The sequence below is a fragment of the Podarcis cretensis genome (assembly GCF_951804945.1).
Source record: "Podarcis cretensis genome assembly, chromosome: 16".
Taxonomy (NCBI): domain Eukaryota; kingdom Metazoa; phylum Chordata; class Lepidosauria; order Squamata; family Lacertidae; genus Podarcis; species Podarcis cretensis.
This window is the reverse complement of record NC_137186.1, coordinates 4,877,148-4,890,679: the sequence shown is the minus strand read 5'-3', so window position 1 is coordinate 4,890,679 and position 13,532 is coordinate 4,877,148. Positions and strand designations below refer to the sequence as shown.

Sequence of the window (13,532 nt, the reverse complement as noted above, 5' to 3'; positions counted from 1 at the left end):
ACCCGTGCTCTCCCCGCTGGTCTCCGGCGAGGAGTCATGGAGCCACCTCGCCAATTCCCCCATCTGCCCCCCTTCTCCACTGGTGCTACGCTGATTTCCTTCCCCAGAAGATGGGCTGCTTCTCTCCCTCCCGGTACGCTCTCCGGAATCCCTCTGGAGCCCTCCCTCCTCCTCTGGCTCCGATGGCAGTTCCCTGACACACCCCTTCATCCCTGGCAAGGGCAAAAACTATTATCGGAAGAGTCCTCTCTCTCTTGATTTCATCAGGACTGGACACACTGGAACTTTGAGACTGGCCAGGGGCATTTCACAAAATGAGGAGCAAGACATAGGAAGCTTTGAGAAAAACACGCAAGAGGCCTCTGTGATGCTGCAGTGAAGCTTTAATGGATAGGAAGGAAGGGGGGAACATTCTCTGGGATCAGCAGTTCAGGTAGGAGAAGAGAAACAAGTACATTCCAAACCAAGGAAGGGGAAAGTCCACATTCAAAGGGGGGATATGCGGGGAAACCAATGAACCCATAAATGGAGGTGGTTGTATTGGAAAAGTGGAAGGCTGGAAGCTTATCCCCAGACCTTCCCTTTAGCCCAGCTCAGTGGCGTAGCGTGGGGGGTGCAGGGGGGGCCGGTCGCACCGGGCACAACATCTGGGGGTTAGGGTTAGGGGGCGCAAATCCACGGGTTAGGGGGCACAAATTACTTGCCTTGCCCCGGGTGCTGACAACCCACTCTACGCCACTGGCCCAGCTGGCTAAAAAGGCAGACCTTGAGGGGAGGGTCCCCTGATTCTGACTCAGCAAACAGACGAAGGCTTGGCATCAGCACAGGGAACATACACAGGCAGCAGAGGAAGAATGACCGAGTCATGTGTTGCAGAGGAAAGTTTCAGCATGGCAGCCCTGGACATCAGAAAAGATGGATTTGGATCATGGATGCTGAGCATTTCTGACTTTTTGGCCCCTGAGATCACAATCTCTATCCAGGTTTGCCACATTACATTTCAGATTGGGGCGCTTCTTTTAGGATAAATATTTTGGACTCTTTACAGTAGGGTCTGCAAAATCAGGTATAGGATTTTTTCTCAAAACATGAGTAGTCCTTGTAGTATTCCAGAAGTGAATCTTTAGCCACAAGGAACACAAATCAACGCAGAGGCTGATGGTCCGGTCAAGGTCACTGAAACCGGAAAAACTTCTGTATATACTTCTAGATATACTTTTTTGGGGGGTATGATTACATAACAGAAACGTTAGCTAAAATCTTGCATGATTCTTGTATGCTCTTTTCACTAATATACTCATTTTTATACACACTTTCTCCTAAGAAACACATTTTTAAATCGTTGCGGTGCAGAATCATAGAATTGGAGAATCATAGAATTGTAGAGTTGGAATTACCCCAAGGGTTATCCAACCCAACCCTGGAAAAGCAGGAATCTCAACTATGGCAGGGACCATTCAACCTCTGCTTAAAATTCTCCAATGAAAGAGAGTCCACAAACTCCTGAGAGTGTTTGGTCCACTGTCGAAAACCTCTTACATTGGGAAGTGGAACTGGGGCCAAAAACCTCTAAAAAATGGACTTGGCCAAAAAGAGCGTAGTATCATGGGTTGTGGCATGGGAATCGTAAGACTTGCTCCAATGTTGGCACTGGACATCTTGGAGGAATGTTGGGGAATCTGAAATAAATCATTTTCAAGACATATGTTCACAAATATGTGGAAACAGAGGGAAATTAGTCATTAGCCTTCAGACTGCCAAACAGATGAAAATGTATTTAACTGTTGGGCATTATTTTAAGCAAGGGCTGGTAATCTCTCCAATACTTAAAAGTATTCTTATTATTGGTATTAAAGCCCAGCTCTCTGTGCCTGTTCTCATTCTCTCCCTGTCTGTGCTGAAATCCAGCATTCTTCTCAGGTTGGGCTTGCAATAAGTTTCCTCTTCCTTTAGACCATCAAGAAGAGTGTTGACCCACAAACACTTCCTACCTTCCCTGCTCTGCAAATTAATTTATTTAAAAGGAACTTACCCAAAGCTGAAGATGCGAAGAGGAGATCTTCAAAAGCACTGGTGGAAAAGCCCTACGCGCTGAGCCCTTTTATACAGTTTCTCTCTGCTCTTGGAGCAAATACTTTGGTTCAGCATCACTAATTTGGCTAAGTATAGTCCACCTCCACGTTTTTGCCAGACTGCCCCTAGCCACTGGGACTCCATCCGACTCTAAGGTTATGTGTTCCAAGACGTTATTGGTCATTCCAGCCTCCTGCTTTGCTTTCTTTTGACTCGGCTTCAATTTGCACCTACGAACACACTGGATGTTGCAATCGCAGGTGAAGCACATTTTCTGCCTTAAAAGACTCTGGTCCCTATAGATGGCTAAAGGTGCTGGGAATCATAGCTCTGTGAGGGGTGAGCTACATTTCCCAGAATTCTTTGGAGGACAATGTTCCATGATTCCTGGAACTGTCAACGTTTGAGGCCTTTAGACTGTTACAATGACCCTGTAATTGTTTGTAGCAGAGATTATTGGTGAGCAGGCCTTTGAGTAGATAGAGAGGGAAGTACTTTATTTAAATGAGAGGGGATTGGATTACTTCTTGTCCCTGTACTCCTGGCTGCTTGGACACCTCAGCTCACTTGTGTCACCTTCCTCTTGTCAGACTTTCACAGGGGACACCCTCTCAGACCAACTCAGCCCCTGGCTCCCTTCTTCTGATCTTACCCAAATGAGTATAAATAACTATTGGGGTCTCCAAATCCTGGTCTGTTTCCTCCAGTTTTTCCTGGTCTCTTCCTCCTTGCACCATCCTCATTGACTTCCTTTATTCCCACAGACTCCTCTCAGCTGACTCTGTCCCCAGTTACCTGGAACTTCCAGCCAATCAGGGTCTGTGGTCACAAAGAGCAATGAAGATCCACGGACCTGATTCTGGCCCTGCTTAATCGATTCTCAATGCATTCCTCTCTCCCTGCATTCACAAGACCTCTCACCAAGGACTTCTACTGCAAACAATCACACACAATAGTACGGGTGGTCACACAACATTTTGCCTTCACAATGCTGCCGTTCCCAACACCCCGAAGAGTCTACAGTGCCCAGAGTTCTATGAAGGGGAAAAGATGCTTCAGATGTGTTTTAAAGAAGTTGTCAGTATGTAGGTTATGCTCCACAGATGATGCTTCTGAATCCTGAAGGAGTCAAGAAAACACCCTGAATTCCATTAAAAGGAACACAGAGAACATCATCCAAGGTGAAGCTGAGCCCAAATTAAGCAAAGCACATTCCTGAGCCAAGCTGTAACCTGACCTGCAAGATACCTTTCGGAACATAGTATGGGAAGGTTGAACATTGTCCTGGTCTTGTGGTAACAGCTTAGGAATGCTTGACCCTTCAACCTCTCAATTTTAGATATCCCAGTTTCTCACGGTTTCCAAATGTGAATTCAGCTCCCTTCGTGTCTACAGCAGTTTTTTTATTTTTTTATTTTTTTAAGCCTTGTGGAAATTCATAAGCATCAGTGCAAAATTCTCCCAATTCCCCACATTTCAGCATGGAATTTTGCAGCCAAAGTCCACTGATCTAATCCACATTTGTATGTTAAGCTAATTCACTAATCTATTCATTTTATGCACTCTTTCATCTTGACATATGGGTTTTTTCTTTCTTTCAAAATATTGCTTGCTTGGGGAACAGCATCACACCTTCATACGAGTGTGTATTTCGAAGGGTGACATGTTTTGGCTATTATGTCAATTTGTAAATTGTGAATTGGAGAGATTCACTTTAAATGCAAACTCAACTCAACCCCCCTAACCCCATTCCTGGCAAGGGTAGAAAGTACTCTCAGAAGAGTCCTCTTTCTGCTGACTTCACCACGACTGGACACCTTGGAACTGCAGAAACAGCTTCCAAGGAGTAGCTGGGAATCCCTCCTTCCAAATGAGCGGTGCCTGTCTTGGCAGAGACTTCCAGGCAGGAGAAGCTAGTAGGGGTCAGCACAGAGGGGTGTTGGACAGGATCAGACACATCTCAAGGAGACATATTTGTGATTGCCAGTTGCCCTTCATGAAAGGTGAGCTGAGCACCAGTAAAGCAGGAGAAAAACACACAAGAGGCCTCTGTGATGCTGCAGTGAAGCTTTAATGGCTAGCAAGGAAGGAGGGAACATTCTCTGGGATCAACGGGTCAAGCAGGAGAAGAGATTCAACATTAAGAGATTAAAGGAAAGCAAAACACTCATAAAAGTGTTCACAGCCGGCCAAAAAGGCCCCAGGCAAGAGCCTCTCGGTGGAAGATGTGCAGATCTTCTGCCAATTCTGACTCAGTGACCTGAGACTTGCTTGGCATAAATGGAGGATATACTCAGCACAGGACGAAGGAAGATTTGCAAGGGGAAAGAATGTGTTACAGAGCAAAGATGACATGCTGGTAGCCGTGGATAGTTTGCATAGTGGGCGCTCAGCATTTCGGACTTCCTGGCCCTCAAGAGCACAAACCATACGCAGGTTTCTTGACTCAGTTGTCAGTTTGGGGCTTTACATTAGGATCAGAAAAGCAGACGATTCTCAACTGGGCGCATCTGGTGAGTGACATGACAGCCCTGCATTCTGTTCAAAACGTGAGACCATCCAAAGTATCAAGCAGCAGAAGTGAATCCTCAAGGACGGAATTGTAGCCGCTTGACACTGACTCTGAATTTGCTTATTATAGCAAAAAATTTGTCTAGTCGGTCGGAGTCCTCTGGGATATCTGAAGAGGGAGTTCCATTGTTGACACTGGACATCTTGCAAGAATCTTGTATACTCTGAAATGATACGTTTTCAATGATACTTTCAGAAACATGTGAAAACAGGGGAAATCAGACATTATCTCTCAGATAACCAGAGAAATATTTGTCAGACAGGGAGGAGTCAGTTCCCCTTACTTTTCAGCTTTTATATTGAGATTCCTTTATAATGACTTAAAGAATGCATCTCCAGGAAGGAGACAGTTCAGATAACGAGAGATATAAAAGATTAATTTAATCTTGATTTTTAATTGTTGCAGCCAGGCCTGGGGCAGTAAGTTGAATGATGGTAAAACATTAAAACAGCGATTCTAAAATGGAAAAGTCTCAATGGTTCCCATCCCCTTTTGACAGGTTGTGTCTCTCGGACCCTTCTCCCTCTCCCTCTGAAATTTGAGAGACTTCTCTCCCGCTCTGGCCCTGCAGGATCCTGCTTCTTCTGGGGTCAGACTGTTGGTCCCCCTAGCTGAGTGTTGTTTCTACAGCAGAGATGGAGAGGGTAGCCTTCCAGAGCTTGTGGAACTACAACTCCCAGCAGCCCTAGCAGCCAACATTGGCCAAGGCCAGAGGGGGTGGGAGTTGTTGTACATCCTGAGGACCCCAGGTTCCCCAGCCCTGCTAAGCTGTGAGTGGGACGGACGTCCCAGGAGTTCAGCTGAGCCTCTTTCCCCGTCTGACCTGCCTCACCCAAGAAAAGGCAAGTGGAGCAAAGGAGCCCTGCCTAAAGTGCTCCTCAGTCCTCCCGTTGAGAGGACATATCCTGTGACAATGGCACAGCTCCTTTCTCAGAGGAAGAGGAGGATGGGGCACTGGCCTGAGATTCCCAGAGGAGGGGAAATGGGTCCAGGGATCTTCCCATTACACAGAGCTGCTCTTTCAAACAAAGCACAACCAGGTCCAGAACAGGACATATTTCCCTTGCCAGTTCTGATCTCTTAGGAGGAAGAGACCCCACCCCCTTTTCACCCTCATCGAACTCCATCCCAGAGAGTGCCCAGCTCCACATTTCAGAAGTCCTATTAGAAGTGGGATTTCTGTTTGAGCCCAAAGCAATGCCAGTGGCACAGGGAATTGCATGTGAAGACCTGAAGGTCTCTTCCCCGATCTGATTTCCATGTGAAGCTAAGCAGGAAGGCATCTTGGGGGAAAAAAACCCCTATAAATAACTGCCCCATAGTCAATCTGTTGCTATATTCTTTGCTCTAGTAATCAATTTACTTAAAAGGAGCTTACCAAAAGCTGAAGAAGCTGAGCAGCCGAAGAGAAGAGATCGTCAAAAGCGCTGGTGGAAAAGCCCTACACACTGAGCCCTTTTATACAGTTTCTCTCTGCACCTGGAGCGAATACTTTGGTGCAGCATCACTCATTTGGCTAAGTATAGCCCACCTCCACTTTTTGGCCAGACTGTCCCTAGCCATTGGAACTCCATCCGACTGCAATGTAATGTTTTCCAAGAAGTTATTGGTCTTGTCAGCCTCCTGCTTGCCTTTCTTTTGACCCGGCTTCAATTTGGGTGATGTGCATTGTGTTCCTTTTAAATGTAATTTGGGGCATTTACTTGACTCAGCCCTGCTTACGCCTCTGCACCTATGAACACACTCGTTGTCGCAATCGCATATGAAGCCCATTTTCTGCCTCAGAGGACTCTGTACCTATAGATGGCTACGGGTGCTGGGAATCATAGCTCTGTGAGGGGTAAGCTACATCTCCCAGATTTCTTTGGGAGGAAAAGGTTCTGGGATTTCCGCCATGAGCTATGGTTAGCCAAATTAGTGGAGCTGAAGCAAGATATTTGCTTCAACTGCAGAGAGAAACTGCGTAAAAGGGCTCAGTGCGTAGGGCTTTTCCACCAGCGCTTTTGAAGATCTCTCTTCTTCCCCTCAACTTCTTCAGCTTTTGGTAAGCTCCTTTTAAGTAAATTGATTGCTAGAGCAAAGAAGTTTGCAACTGATTGTCTATGGGGCAGTTATTTGGACAGAAAGGACTTCTTCACACAGAACAGAGTCATACTGTGCCAGTCTCTCCCATGTTCACACGACATTTTGCCCTCACAATGCTGCCGTTCCCAACACCCCGAAGAGTCTACGGTGCCCAGAGTTCTATGAAGGGGAAAAGATGCTTCAGATGTGTTTTAAAGAAGTCGTCCGTATGTAGGTTATGCTCCACAGATGATGCTTCTGAAGCCTGGAGGATTCAAGAGAACACCCTGAATTCCATTAAAAGGAACACAGAGAACATCATCCAAGGTGAAGCTGAGCCCAAATTAAGCCAAGCACATTCCTGAGCCAAGGTGTAACCTGACCTGCAAGATACGTTTCGGAACATAGTATGGGAAGGTTCGATGTTGTGGGAAGATGGCTAGAAACATTTTGGTATAATCTAGAGTTAATTGAGGTGGTGTATACTTAGCCAAATTACTGATGATATGTAATGATACATTTTCAAGGACACTTTCAGAAACATGTGAAAACGGGGGAAATCAGACATTATCTTGTTGAATAGTTTTTTTAATGTTAGGGTTCATTATTGTTCCACAGAATGGGTACCACTTTAAAAGCCCCGGTGCATATTCTGACCTAGTTGTTACATGTAACAGGTGCTGATAAGTCACTGTAAATAGCTGTGTCAGCAGTTGAGAATGGTATATAATATGCTATATGTACCTTAATCTGCTCCCTGGTGGATGGATGGGTGATGATTATAACCACTATGTAAGATGTATTTTTAGGGGACACGGGTGGCACTGTGGGTTAAACCACAGAGCCTAGGACTTGCCGATCAGAAGGTCGGCGGTTCAAATCCCTGTGACAGGGAGTGCTCCCATTGCTCGGTCCCAGCTCCTGCAAACCTAGCAGTTAGAAAGCACGTCAAAGTGCAAGTAGATAAATAGGTACCTCTCCGGTGGGAAGGTCAACAGCGTTTCCGTGCGCTGCTCTGGTTTGCCAGAAGTGGCTTAGTCCTGCTGGCCACATGACCCGGAAGCTGTACGCCGGCTCCCTCGGCCAATAAAGCGAGATGAGCGCCGCAACTTCAGAGTCGGTCACGACTGGACCTAATGCTCAGGGGTTCCTTTACCTTTTTAAGATGTATGTTTGAGGAGTTTTTGTTATTAAACCTTGCAAATATCTCTTTGCGTCTCTTCAGTGATTCCATCTGTGTGGTCTACTCTGCACGCACTCTGTGGCATGTTTCAAGTGCCCAATATCTCTCTCACATAACCAAAGAAATAATTGTCAGACAGGGAGGAGGGAGTTCTTCTTTCATTTCAGCTTTTAGATTGAGATTCCTTTATGACGACTTAAAGAATGCCCATCCAGGAAGGAGACGGTTTGGGGGCGGAGGGTCTTTGCAGGGCCAGCAAGCTAGGAAGGATCTCTCCGGGTGGGAGAACAGGCAAGCATCCAGGTGAGAGCTTCTGCCTGTGGGGATGAATGATATGACATGTAGGACATGAGCGGGGAGACTCCATCAGGCAAGGCCTCCTTCCACCTGCCTTGCTCTACCCTCTAGTCTCTGCTTCTCAATGCGTATTGTATTGTTTTATGTACTGTGTCTTGCCGTTGTTTTATTGATTATAGTTTAGATATTATTATAACTGTTGAGTGGATTTCTGTTTAACTTTTATATGTTGATATTATTATTTTATACTATTCTAATGGTTGTTGAATGTTACTTTTTTGATGGAGGTTGCCTATTTTAAAGTTATGTTTTATTATCGCATTTTTGCATTGCATTGGATTGTTATGAGATGTACATTTTTTGTTTCTTCAGCTTGTAAACCGCCTTCAGTATTGTAAGATAGAAAGGCGGTATACAAATTAAAAATGATGAGGAGGAGGAAGAGGACATAAAGAGCCTTTTTAGTTCGTCTTTCTTTTTCTCTTTCTTTTTCCTGTATGATTGTGTTTGTATTTTTGTATAGATGAGATAGAGGTTTAGTGTTCAATGCATTTTAAAAAATTCAATGAAAATGTTATTGAAAAAACATTCGAGGCCTTATGCTGTTACAATGACCCCGCAAGCATTTGTAGCCCAAATAATTGGGAGCAGTCCTGTGAGTGGAGACAGAAGGAAGGACTTCGTTTAATTCAGAGGGGCCTGGGTTATTTCTTGTCATTGTACTCCTGGCTGCTTGGACGCATCAGCCACCATAGGTCGCCTTCCTCTTGCCAGAACTCCACACAGGGCACCCCTCTCAAACCAACTCAGCTCCCTTGCACTGATCTTCCCCAAGCAAGTATGAAGAACACACAGAGTCTCCAAATCCTGGTCTCAGTTTTCCGCACGGCTTTTTTATTTTTCCTAATCGTCCCACCTTCCTCGCCAACTTCCATTATTCCCATGGAATCCTCTCAGCTTCGAAACCCAGCTGAGGACCAGGAAACATCCCAGACAGGAGCACTTCTGCCTGTATGGCTAAATTCCTGCTTTCTGGACCAGACAAAGGAATTGTGTATATGCAGGGCTCACTTAAATATTGTTGCATGTGTTATATATTACTTACGTGGATTCAACAACTGGACAAGGAGACACCAAGTCAGGAATCTAGATTTCCTCTTTATTGGTACGCGTTTGCAAAGGCGGGCCCTCCGCTCCGAATTGGTGCGAAGAGCCCCGAGCATACTCCAGCACAAACATTTATACCCTATAGCTGCCGCCCCTCGTTAGAGGCTTGGCTTACAATCTACCTAGCATCATTAGACACCGCACTAATACAATAGCCAGTCTACACTCTCTATTCTAACTCTGCCCTTTTATGGAATTACTCATTACTTCCCTATTCTACCTATTACTTCCCTATTCTACCTAGCCGACGTGGCATTCACACACCCACATCCCCATTACTGAATTCGACACACTCTATTTTCTATTCTCACAATCCCCCCTCTTTTTGTATCTTGTCTCGAATTCACATAAAAGTTCATGGGCCACATTTTCTCCTTCATCCTCTTGTTGTATTATGTGCTATGTACCCCTGTCGAGTCTGAGCCATGGAAAACATTTTTTTTCTCTATCTGTTCCTTTGCTGGCAGTTCCTCCCTTATATCCATATACATATATGCTAGAGGTGATAGGTCCTACTGCCAGGGGTTCATAACACTCCGTTTTGTTTCCCTTTACTTTACATCTATTATTTTGTGTCTGGTTGTGGATGCAAGGCTCTATATATTGGATGCATTCCGGGGCTACATTATAATACATCAATGTTTGTGTAATTTTCCTCCCAGTTCTCGTGATTTTAATACACTCGGTACATGAACCTGAGTCCTTATATTCTCCCCCTATGACTATGCATCCTATCATTATACCCAGAATCTGCCAATTAATTTTCATATTCGGGATCTAGACGGGCTAATGCTTGCTTCACCGTTGGGGTTTCTTTTAATAGGCACGTTATCCGTCCTCCCTCTTCTACCTCACAGAACTCTAGTATAATCTCCTCAATGCATATAAGATTACACTTTTCTGTGCAATGTACACATAGCACACACCCCTCGCAATGACTACAGCAACAGCATTCAAATAAACATTTACAATCACAATAAAAACACATCACTCTTGTGATGCTTGTTTATCCTTGGTTCCTGATTTGGTAAGTCTTATTTTTAGCGGATTATCCGGACTGGTTGTCACCGCCCAATCCTCCGTTGGAGCTCTTTTCACCCGATGATAATGGGTCCATCCATGCTCTCTGGTCCGTACTGCTGATTCAGTAGTGAGCAGGACCTGGTATGGGCCTTCCCAAGTCGGGTTGAGCTTCTCCGTCCGCCACGCTTTTATCAGGACCAAATCTCCAGGCTGAAAGGTATGCTGTTGCTCCAATAGCGGGGGCCGCTGTGCTAATACGCCTTGCCTATGAAAAGACAATAAAGACTGGGACAGTGTATGCAGATATTTTCTGATGAATTGATCCCTAAATTCCACCTGAGGAGTTCCTACAACCGCCAAGTAGGGATGACCCATCATCATTTCAAAAGGCGATAGACCCGTGTCTTTTCGTGGGGCCACCCTCATTCTTAACAACGCCAGCGGGAGGTTTTTCGTCCAAGGTAGCCCATTTTCCAAATACAATTTAGTTAAATGTTTCTTTATCTCTCCATTTGCCCGTTCCACTTTCCCACTGCTCTCAGGGTGCCACGGTGTATGAAGGTCCCATTTGATTCCTATTGCTTTCATCACCTCTTGCATGGCCTTTTGTGTAAAATGTGTCCCTCTATCAGAATCTATTGCTTCTATTATCCCGTAGCGAGGGAGAAGGTGTTCTAAAATTGCTTTGCTGACCACTTGGGCCGTTGCTCTCCTGCTAGGAAAAGCCTCAACCCACCCGGTCAGATGATCTTTAAAAACCAACAAATATTTTTGCCCCCCTCTTTCCAGCAATTCAGTAAAATCTACCTGCACTCTTTGAAATGGCCATACCGCTAATGGTCTTCCTCCCCTCTCTACTTTCTTTGCCCGAGCCTTATTGACTTTTTGACACAATAGGCATTTCCATGCGATGGCGTGCGCCATTGGCCACATATCCTTACTCCAATATAATGGTTTTATCAAATTTATCATCCCCTCTGTACCGAAATGGCTTCTTTCATGTACTTTCTCCAATAAATTTAACATGACCAGCTTTGGGAGCACTATTTGTCCTTCAGGGGTTTCCCATCCATCTCCCTTTTTCTCCCATCCTTCTTTTTCTATATATTCTTTTTCTTTTGGACTGAATACCAGGTGTTCCAGATCCCGTTTATCTATAATGGGTATTTGCAAGACGCACTGTCTAATTATCTCTGTCTTTATTTCACCCTCTGCTGCTTCCCGCGCTCGGTGATCCGCCCATGCATTTCCTCGTTGCTCTGGGCTATGTCCTTTGGTATGGGCCAGAATATGTACAATACTGATCTTATGCGGCCCCATCAAAGCTTCCAATAATCGTTCAAGCAAAGCTACATGTTCTATTTGCTTTCCATCTGCCTTTATAAATCCCCTCTCTTTCCATGTCCTTCCAAAAGTATGTACCACTCCCCATGCATATCTTGAATCCGTCCAAATCGTCACATCCAACCCCCTGGCTAATTCCAATGCCCGGGCTAATGCCATTACCTCACATTTCTGGGCCGACCAAGTGCTAGGGAGTGCACCACTTTCTATGGTTTCTCCATCTTCTCGCACTATCGCATATCCCGATCTTCTCCTCCCCTCCTTAACATAGCTTGATCCATCTACAAACCATCTTTCACCCTCATTCAGAGGCTCTTCCCTCAAATCTTCCCGGACCTTGGCCATCAATTCTATGTCTTTGAGACAATCATGTTCCTCAGGTTCCCATTCCTGTCGCTCGCCTCTCAGAAACTCTGCTGGGTTTAAATTTCTGTCGGTTCCAATAGTTATATCAGAACCTGTCCTGAGTATACCTTCATATTGTACCAAACGCCTGTCTGTCATCCAGGCGGGCGCAGCCCCTGTCATTACTGCGCCGATCTGGTGAGGACTGTGCACTATCAGAGCCCCTCCAAAAGTCAATTTTCGACTTTCTAAAACGAGCTCTGCCGCAGCGGCCACGGCTTGAATACATGCTGGCCACCCTCTGACCACTGGTTCCAAGGTAGAACTTAGATAGGCCACTGGCTGATATCGCCCTCCCCTCTTTTGAGCCAGAACTCCTACTGCCGTCTGGGCAGCCACTGTTACGTATAAGTGGAAGGGTAATTGCAAATTTGGCAAAGCCAGAGCGGGGCTGGCTATTAAAGTTTTCTTAATCTCCTCCCATCTAATCCGATCCTCCTCATCCCACTGCACCTTCTTTTCTTTTTAAGGGAAATTGTTTAAAAGGCGGGGGATCTGGTCCAAAGAATGTTACACGGGACCAAACGTCTATGTAAGGTTTTTCTTTTTCTCTCTTGGTCTTTAACAGATACAATTTCATCTGTTTTATCCAATATGGATCTGTTTCCCCATCCGGCCTCCACCGAGCCTCTCCTTCCGGACCTATGGGGTATCCTGGCCAGGTTACCCTGCATAGTTTAATCATTACTGTCTTCAGTAATCCTTGGCTATAGGGCTTGATCTCCTTTTCGTCCCATTCTAGTAGGACTTGTCCCAGGGGACTATTTGGATCTATCGGATCCCTGTCCTCAATCCTTGGCCCCCTTTTACATTTACTCTGTCCTTTGCCCATCCTCAAATTAGATATGTCTCTTGCAACTCTCGTTCACACAATTACGCGGAATCGCCTGGCCGCTCCCCTCGCGGGAATACGGAACCGCAAGCTAATCCTCTCGCTGGGTCCTGGTCCCCAGTCCACACTCACGCGTCCGTTTGGAACCTCTCTTTCGCACTGAGACCACTCATACACCCGTCCCTTCCCGGGATTCCTTTATATACTCACCCCTCTCAGTCTAGCGCCTCCTTCTCGGTCGGCTGGTAAACTGGCAGGCGTCCCTGCAGGGTAATACAGTCCCTGACTGCAACACTTCCCAACACTATCCTGTTCGGCTTTCTGAGTTGGTGTTCCGTTCTTTAAGCCCTCGGGATCCGTCGCTACCGGGGTCTGAATAGCGGATCTCTCCGAAAATACCGGAGTGCCGGCTGATCCCCTTCCAATACCCCGATACGCAGATCGTCGAGGGCCCCACGTGGGGCGCCAAAATTGTTATATATTACTTACGTGGATTCAACAACTGGACAAGGAGACACCAAGTCAGGAATCTAGATTTCCTCTTTATTGGTACGCGTTTGCAAAGGCGGGCC

General features: G+C 45.8%; 2 long non-coding RNA genes across 2 annotated transcripts; one reads left to right on the top strand and one right to left on the bottom strand.

Moving 5' to 3' along the window:
* Window positions 1–1,708: 1,708 nt before the first annotated feature.
* On the top strand, window positions 1,709–2,930 carry LOC307205926. The gene is made up of 2 exons (XR_013834201.1): window positions 1,709–2,333; window positions 2,838–2,930. It is a non-coding gene; the product is annotated as an uncharacterized lncRNA (long non-coding RNA).
* A 1,195-nt stretch (window positions 2,931–4,125) lies between these two features.
* Window positions 4,126–6,282, bottom strand: LOC307205863. Its single transcript, XR_013834133.1, has 2 exons — window positions 6,024–6,282; window positions 4,126–4,808 (listed from the first exon to the last, which is right to left on the bottom strand). It is a non-coding gene; the product is annotated as an uncharacterized lncRNA (long non-coding RNA).
* Window positions 6,283–13,532: the final 7,250 nt, after the last annotated feature.